The 9,047-nt window shown below is 46.8% G+C and overlaps 1 pseudogene; it reads left to right on the top strand.

Annotated features, from left to right (window-relative positions):
- The first annotated feature begins 1,186 nt into the window (after positions 1-1,186).
- Positions 1,187-7,622, top strand: LOC137767211 (tigger transposable element-derived protein 1-like; annotated as a pseudogene).
- The last annotated feature ends 1,425 nt before the right edge of the window (positions 7,623-9,047 follow it).

Consider the following 9,047-nt stretch of genomic DNA (forward strand, 5'->3'; position numbering starts at 1 on the left):
GGATGTTACCATTTTTGAAATGTTTTCCTCCAGTGGTCTTCGCGGCTGCTTTACTTCCTTTGGGGGAGGTGAGAGGGACTTGACTGTGGACCAGAGATGGAGCTCCTGTGTGGCTTCTCCTGGGGGAGGGGAGCCGGGCTGCGCTGAGCAGCCCAGGGGAGAAGGGGGAGAGCTGCAAGCCCGGCCCAGCTGAGGTGGAGGGGGAGCCCCGGAGCACCTCCTGAGCCTTAGCGCTCACCCCCAGCGATGGCCTTCAGCCCAAGGCACTGAAGAAAATGACAAGGAAATGGGGAGACGAGGAATTCCAGTTCCTCCAGGAATCTGTCCAAGACCACGAGACCTCCCGCCACGAGGAGGGACCAAGCCTTCAGCGCTTGAGCCTTGGCTCACCCGCCAGGTAGGCTCCCTGACCTGACAGCCAGAGCCCACCTTGACGGGAGCTGCCAGGACTGCCTATCCCCTGCCACATGGAGGGAAAGGGCCTCCGTGTGTATCCAGTGATCAAAGTAAATCACCCACTTGTATTATTTTTAAACCACTTAAAATGTTTTCTAAGGTTACCTCCAGGCCAAGGGAAAGGAAATGTTTTTATAGATCTGCTGGACATCTGGGGACTTGGAATTACTTTGGAATTTGCAGAGACTTTCGCATTTTATGGTATCCTGTGCTCTCTGGGTCTTCATGTTTATGCTGGTTCCCATTTGCTGTTCTTTATGTAACCAGTTAAGCATACGAAGGGTTAAATGCCTAGAGGCTGGTGGCACTATCACTCTAGATGGTCCAGCTAGGGGACCCCTCCGTCTGCCGTGGCGCTACCTCGGGACAGGGTAGCTAGTGTGTCTTTGCAGAGCACACACAGCCCTAATTCTGAGAATACCAGAACGAAGGGGGAGGGCGCTCATGCGTGCAGGGTGGGGAAGGACGGGGAGGATGCTGGGAATCCACAGCTGGGAAGCACTTCCAGAAGGAATCTGATGGAACAGGTTGGCTGCGGTCCCTTGTGATCTTAAATGCCTTAACCGAAATAGGTGCTTTTGACCTAACAGAAGAGAAATCCACAATTGTTGGGATAGAGAAAACTCCTTGATAGGGTGAAAAGGGAGGCCCTGGGAGGTGCCCCGCCCCCCATTCTCTTCCCCCTCTCTGAGTCCCCACCCTCCTCATTTGTAACCAGTACTTGGGCGTCATGCTGGGTGATGCTTTGGCAGCTGCGAGCCAGAGCGGGCCTGGCCGCGGAGGTGAGAGGAGGGCCTGCCTCCCCCTGCCCGAGGCCCATGAATCACGGAGGGCTGCCTGGTAACCTGAGCCCAACTCGCCCCTCGCCACAGGCCTCCATGACACTCCTTCCAACTTAATTTCAGCCTAAGGGATGCTTTTAAGAAGATTTTAGAGCGCAGAAACATCTCCTCGAAAGAATTGTAGTTACATTAAAAACTAATTATCGGAGCTTAGGGGTATAGATCCACTGCCATATTTTACGCAGAGAGCAATTTATCTCCCAGACCCTGAAATATCATTACATAATAGGTTAAGGACACCCACCCAGGGGATACTGGGAAAAAGGTAGTAAAATCACCAAACGCCTAGAAGTGACGAGCAATATGATGACAAAATAGCTCTGCCCTCCTGCTACAGCATTTCTAACATAGCACAGTTTCAAAGTAGCACATCCTAACTGAGCCCGTGCATAAAACGGTGGGTAAGTGTGGTTTGTCTGGGGCCCTCAGGCTAAATGTGATATTTATCTTTGAAAGACTTGGCTTTTTTGGCACAAAGACCCAGACGTCACAGTGACGTCACAGTGAGAAAAAGTGAGATGTTCCTACCTGTCCGCAGGTGGGGTAACGGGCTTGTCAGGAGCAGGACGGTGCCAAGAGTTCCTGTGTGGTACCTCCTCTGAGCCTCACAGCAGACTTAGGAAGGTGACTGTTATTACTTATTGCTCTTCTGCAGTTGCGGAGACTTGGGCGAATCGGTTAGGATGGTTTTGGTTGCACTGGGAAACCCAATCAAATTGGCTTAAAATATATTATTTCAAGAAACTGAAAGATCCGGAGTTAAGGGCAGGTTTGAGTCAGAGTCTCAACAGCGTTATCGGGGACCCAGTTTCTTTCCACGTGTCTGCTCTGCCTTCCAGATTGTCACCTTCTTCCTAAGGCTGATCCCCTTTGTGGATCCAAGGTGGCTGCTGCAGCTCCCAGGACTCTGTGCTTCCTGGTTCACAACCAGTGGGAGGTTTTTGTCCCAGCATTCCCTGCAGGAGTCCTGGGGTTCCCTCTGATTGGACTAGCTGGGGTGACATGGGCATGGCTGAATCAATGACATGGCCTGAAGGACAGAATGAATTGATTGGCTTAGCTTCGATCACTTTTGCTCCCCTGGGAGCTGGCATTAGAGTCGGGGTTCTTGTACCCATTAGGACCCCTAAATGGAAGCCTGGGAGAATGGAGATGACCCCACATGTCCATCAGGGATGGGGACATGAAGGAACTGGTCCATGGTTCATTCAGGTGTTAGTGACAGACCCTGAATCTGAACCCAGGCAGCCAATCTTAAGAGGCCCTTCTCTGAGCCATGGTCCTTCTAGCATTCTCTCTCTCATGAAGTCTTGCAACGAATATCTTATACACATCTCTTATGGTTTCTTTGCTAAGAATGTCACTCTGCATCTAAGTGATACAAACTTTTGGCAAACAATAATTCTAGAAAACCATAGGATGTATTGCCTTATCACATGAAATGGTAGAAAGGGTATGGGATTAAGAACTGGCATTGGTCACTCCATTAACCTTGGATAGGTCACCTCACCTCACCGGGCCTCTGTTTTCCTCTCTGATAAATGAGGGTTGATGTCTCCCCCTATGTACCTGGCAGAGTGTTCCAGGGTTCAAACAAGAGAGTACTGTTTGAAGGAGCCTGAAAAGCACTAAATATTTGTACACAAATTATTATTATGCATAGGATCATGAGCAGCTTCATTCTAAATATGAGAAACTGACACTTTATAGCAGGATCTCTTTTAAGCCCCAGACACATACTCTAATTTAACAAAGTTTTTCATTGATATAGCCTATCGATGTCACCCATACAGAAAATTAGCCAGCGTTAAGGATGTTTCATGAAACCCACACCAAGGTGGCAGGATATGCATTCATAAGAAGCTTTTAGTTACCTCTTGTTGAGGTGTGATGATTATATATGTAAATGTTATTCTACTTCCAGTTAAACTACAGCCTCATTGAAATGGAAGGTGGAGAGATCCTGACCAGCTCCATTTCAAGGTACAATATACCTATTTGGTAGAAAAAAGCACGTGGCAATAGTAGGCGTCAGATGGCACTTAGAGATGAGATCTTTGTCCTCTCCCATCCCCATCACCTGCCTCCTCTGAGGCTGAATTATGAATGGAGGCACACTTACAACAAAGGGAAGGACTCCCCAAAGCTTTGACATTGATTCTCAGACAGGTGGTTTTAAGGGTACCTTGTGACCTTTTAGGAATAATGTAAGTACCAGGTGTGTTTACTAACCTGTGTTATTTGTTGTTACTTTTGATGGGGTGACCAGAAAGGTGACTCAGGCAGGGAGGTCAGTGGTATCCTTCCTCCTTGCTTGCTTCCTTTATTCATTCCACAGTTATTCATTGCGAGCCTACCATGTCTCAGACCTGGGAAATGGCAGTGAATGAAACAGATGACAACCGCTGTCCTCCCAAAGCTTCCAGTCAAATGTGTTTCATATCCTTCCTTCAGGAAGATGTTAGATCAGGCCTCCCTTGGGATCCTTAAGACAAGATGGAGACACCACGGGTTGATTTATAACCCTGCTTGAAGAGCAGCGATTCCTGGCCTGGGGGGCGGGGCAAGGCCTCTGGAGGTGTGCCAAGGACTCTGACCTGTTTTATACAGGGCACTGGATGAGAGCACGGTGGAGTCGGCCTCTGTGCTCCAGCCACACCTAGCTTCATGCAGCTCTGCGTATCTCTGAGCTTTGCACGTGCTCTTCCTCTGCCTGGAACGCGACTCCCCTTCCACCCCTCTAGCCGCCTGCCCAACTCCTGCTCCTCCTTCCAACGTCAGGTTACCTGCTGCTTTCTCTGGGGAACTTCCCCTGAGTCCTCAAGTCTGTGTTAGTGTCCCTGCTGCTCGTTCCCACGTCTCCTTTATTATCGTACTTACATACGTGCCTACTTAGCTGTCGCCTGTCCCACTAGACTCGAGCCTCTAGCCCAGCCCGGTTGCCACTCTATCCCAGGATCCAATACCTGGCCTGACATGGCTTGGGGTCTTGATAAGTATTTACTGATTGATAAGCAGGTTCTTACCTTCCTCGTCATAAGACCCAGGGTACTTTCTAATCCCCATTTTTATTTGACCACTCCGTGGCACTTAGCCCTTGTAACAACTTCTTTTATGAAACTCATTCCTCCCTGGTTTCTGAACCATCATTGTCTGCTGGTTTTCTTCCTAGCCCTAGGGTGGTCCACCTCAGCCTCCTTCCTGAGAGTTCACTGACAATGGACATTTGTTGGTGGCCCCTTTCTCTCTCTCCCAGTTCTAACTTCATTGATTCTTGAGGTTTGGGAAAGCTGATGCCAGCCCAGGTTCTAAGGGTAGAGCCCATGACCTGGGTTAAGGCCATCGGCACATTCCATGCCCCTGGCCAGGGAGACTGATTCATAAGCAGGCATCCATCTGAGCCAGTCCACATGGAAGGAAGCTCAGGACTTGTGCTGGGGCAGAGACGCTCTCTCTTTGTTGAGGAAAGGTATAGCTCTGGGAACCAGCCTTAGGATGAAGACAACACTGGCAGAAGCTGAGCAGAGAGATGGAAAGAAAATGGGTCCCTGCAGACCTGGCTGTGTCCTTGGATCAGGCCTTGGCCCAGGCCAGAGATTCCCTCCGGACTTTCCAATTTCATGAATTTATATTATTGTTTGAGTTGACCATTCCGTCACTTGTAACCAAAAGCGTGTTCCTCTTCCATCCCTTGGAGGCTGGTGGTCTGCAGGGTGTTGTCTTCGGTTCTTTGCTTCTCACTTCCACACCTGCCCTGGGCACCTTGGTTCTCCTCCATGACTTAAATTATACTAAGATTACACTTAAATTATACTACGACTTAAGTTAAACTCGCACCCATCTATTTTTTAAAAAATGTATTTATTTTCATTTTATTTATTTATTTTTGGCTGTGTTTTGGTCTTCGTTGCTGCGCGTGGGCTTTCTCTAGTTGCGGCAAGCGGGGGCTACTCTTCGTTGTGGTGCGCGGGCTTCTCATTTCTAGAGCACAGGCTCAGTAATTGTGGTGCACGGGCTTAGTTGCTCCGTGGCATGTGGGATCTTCCCGGACCGGGGCTCGAACCCGTGTCCCCTGCATTGGCAGGTGGATTCTTAACCATTGCACCACGAGGGAAGTCCCAAGCAGTGATCTTTGATGCTACTATTGTAGTTGTTTTGGGATACCACCAACTTTGCCCATAAGACTTAATCAATAGATGTGTGTTTTCTGACTGCTCCACTGACCTGCCGTTTCCCCATCTCTCCCTCTCCTCAGGCCTCCCTGTTCCCTGAGACACAACAATATTGAAAGTAGGCCCATTAATACCCTACAGTGGCCCCTAAGTGTTCAAGTGAAAGGAAGCACTTCTCTCACTTTAAATCAAAAGCTACAAATGACTAAGCTTGGTGAGGAAGCAAATCAAATGCCAAGATAAGCCCAAAGTGAGGCTTCTTGTGCCAAACAGTTAGCCAAGTTGTGGATGCAAAGGAAAAGTTCTTGAAGGAAATTAAAAGTGCGACTCCAGTGAACACACGAATGAGAGGAAAGCAAAACAGCCTTATTGCTGATATGGAGAAAGCTTGAGTGGCCTGGATAGGAGATTAAACCAGCCACAAACATTCCCTTAAGTCAAAGCCTAATCCAGAGCAAGGCCCTAACTCTCTTCTTTCTTTCTTTCTTCCTCCATTTCTTTCTTTCTTTTTTTTAAATTGGTGTATAGTTGCTCTTCTCTGTTGTGTTAGTTTCTGCTGTACAGCAAAGTGAATCAGCTATACATGTACGTATATCCCCTAGTTTTTGGATTTCTTTCCCATTTAGGTCACCACAGAGTACTGAGTAGAGTTCCCTGTGCTGTACGGTAGGTTCTCATTAGTTATCTATTTTATGCATAATAGTGTATATACTTCAATTCTGTGAAGGCTCAGAGAGGTGAGGAAGCTGCAGAGGAAAAATTTGAAGCTAGCAGAGGTTGATTCATGAGGTTTAAGGAAAGAAATAGTTTCCATAACATCAGAGTGCAAGGTGAAGCAGCAAGTGCTGATGTAGAAGCTGCAGCAAGTTATCCAGAAGATCCAGCTGAGAGAATTAATGAAGGTGGCTGCACTGAACAGCATATTTTCAATGCAGAAGAAATAACCTTCTATTGGAAGAGGATGCCATCTAGGACTTTCATAGCTGGTGAGGAGAAGTCAATGTCTAGCTTCAAAGCTTCAAAGGACAGGCTGACTCTCTTGTTAGGGGCTAATGCAGCTGGTGACTTGAAGTTGAAGCCAATGCTCATTTACCATTCTGAAAATCCTAGGGCCCTTCAGGTTTATGCTAAATCTACTCTGCCTGTGCTCACAAATGGAACAACAAAGCCTGGATGATTGCACATCCGTTTACAACTGAATAGTTTAAGTCCACTGTTGAGACCTACTGCTCAGAAAAAAAGATTCCTTTCAAAATGTTACTGCTCATTGACAATGCACCTGGTCACTCAAGAGCTCTGATGGAGATGTACAAAGAGATTCATGGTGTTTTCGTGCCTGCTAACACAACATCCATTCTGCAGCCCAAGGATCAAGGAGTAATTTTGACTTTCAAGGCTTATTATTTAAGAAATACATTTCATAAGGCTATAGCTGCCATAGATAGATAGTGATTCTTCTGATGGACCTGAGTAAAGTAAATTGAAAGCCTTCTGGAAGGGATTCACCATTTTAGATGCCATTAAGAACACTCGTGATTCATGGGAAGAGGTCAAAATGTCAACATTAACAGGAGTTTGGAAGAAGTTAATTCCAACCCTCATGGATGACTCTGAGGGGTTCAGGACTTCAGTGGAGGAAGTAACTGCAGATGTGGTGGAAACGGCAAGAGAACCAGAATTAGAAGGGGAGCCTGAAGATGTGAGTGAATTGCTGCAACCTCATGATTAAACTTGAACAGATGAGGAGTTGCTTCTCATGGGTGAGCAAAGGAAGTGGTTTCTTGAGGTGGAATCTACTCCTGGCGAAGATGCTGTGAAGATTGTTGACATGACAACAAAGGATTTAGAATATTATGTAAATTTAGATCATAAAGCTGTGGAAGGTTTTGAGAGGACTGACTCCAATTTTGAAAGAAATTCTACCGTGGGTAAAATGCTATCAAATGGCTTTGTAGGCTACGGAGAAATTGTTCGTGAAAGGACGCGTCAAGAGATCCAGCAAACCTCACTGTTGTCTTAGTTTAAGAAACTGTCACAGCCCCCCCAGCCTTCAGCGGCCACCACGCTGGTAAGTCAGCAGCCGTCAGCATCGAGGCAAGACCCTCCACCAGCAAAAAGATTACGACTTGCTGAGGGCTCAGAAGATGGTTAGCATTATTTAGCAATAAAGTATTTTTTGTTTGTTTGTTTGCTCACTGTTGTTTCTTTCTTTTTTTTTTAATTTATTTATTTATGGCTGTGTTGGGTCTTCGTTTCTGTGCGAGGGCTTTCTCTAGTTGCGGCAAGCGGGGGCCACTCTTCATTCGCGGTGCGCAGGCCTCTCACTATCGCGGCCTCTCTTGTTGCAGAGCACAGGCTCCAGACGCGCAGGCTCAGTAATTGTGGCTCACGGACCCAGTTGCTCCGCGGCATGTGGGATCTTCCCAGACCAGGGCTCGAACCTGTGTCCCCTGCATTGGCAGGCAGATTCTCAGCCACTGCGCCACCAGGGAAGCCCTAAAGTATTTTTTTTAATGAAGATATGTACATTGCTTTTTTAGACATAATGCTGTTGCACACTTAATAGTGTAAACATAACTTTTATGCACTGGGAAACCGAAAAAGTTGTGTGACTCACTTTATTGTGATATTTGCTTTATTGCGGTGATCGGGAACCGATCCTGCAATGTCTATGAGGAATGCTGGTATGTTCCAGGCTCTGATGATACAAAGATGACCAAGACATGAACCAGCTTCAAAAGCACTCGCCATATAAATGGCTACATTATAATGTAACATTCCAGGTCTCAGGCTCTGAAGCCAGACTCTTTCAGAAAGTCTGAATCCTGCCTCTGCTACTTACTTTGTGACCTTAGGCAAGTTACTGAACCTCTCTGTGCTTCAGTTTCCTTACCCTCAAAACAGGGATAATGAAAGCTCTTACCTCACAGGGTCTCTGTGAGGATTAAAAGAAGTGTTGTGTGTGAAGTGCTTGGCACTGTGTCCTAGCTAGTGGTCTCTAAAGGAATGACTATTTCCAGCCCAGGAGACAGATAAATGCCTCCCCACAGCAACAGGAGCCGTGATGGGGGAACATACAGGGAACAGAGGGGTCATGCGTAGGGAGAGGCAAGGAATTCTTTACGTCATTTACTTTTACTCTTCACTAATTTTTTTCGGGTGTGTTGATCTCTGCACCTTGAGGGTGGGGCCGTGCTCTCTTGCTTTTCTGCTTGGGCACAGGAAGGTCATAACGTATTACCCGGTGGCTTACTGGTGGAGACAAATCTATTCCAGTTCAGTTGCCATCAACACACATTTCCTGACAATCCATGCGTTTGTTCACCAAATGTTAATGGGTCCCCTGGCGTCCCATTCGAATTTCATAAAATTTTCATATGTGAAAAACTCTCTTTTGATTTTTAAAAAACTTTTAACTATGTAAAACTGAAAACCATTCTGCGCTCTCAGGACAGACAAAAATAGGTGACAGGCCAGATTCACGCTATGGCTGGTTTGCTGACCCTTGTCATAAAGAAAAACCTAAATTACAGCAGGGTAGAAAACATATGTGAGTAATGGTAAGTCTTGAAGGGAA

This window comes from Eschrichtius robustus, chromosome 7, assembly GCF_028021215.1.
Source record: "Eschrichtius robustus isolate mEscRob2 chromosome 7, mEscRob2.pri, whole genome shotgun sequence".
Lineage (NCBI taxonomy): Eukaryota > Metazoa > Chordata > Mammalia > Artiodactyla > Eschrichtiidae > Eschrichtius > Eschrichtius robustus.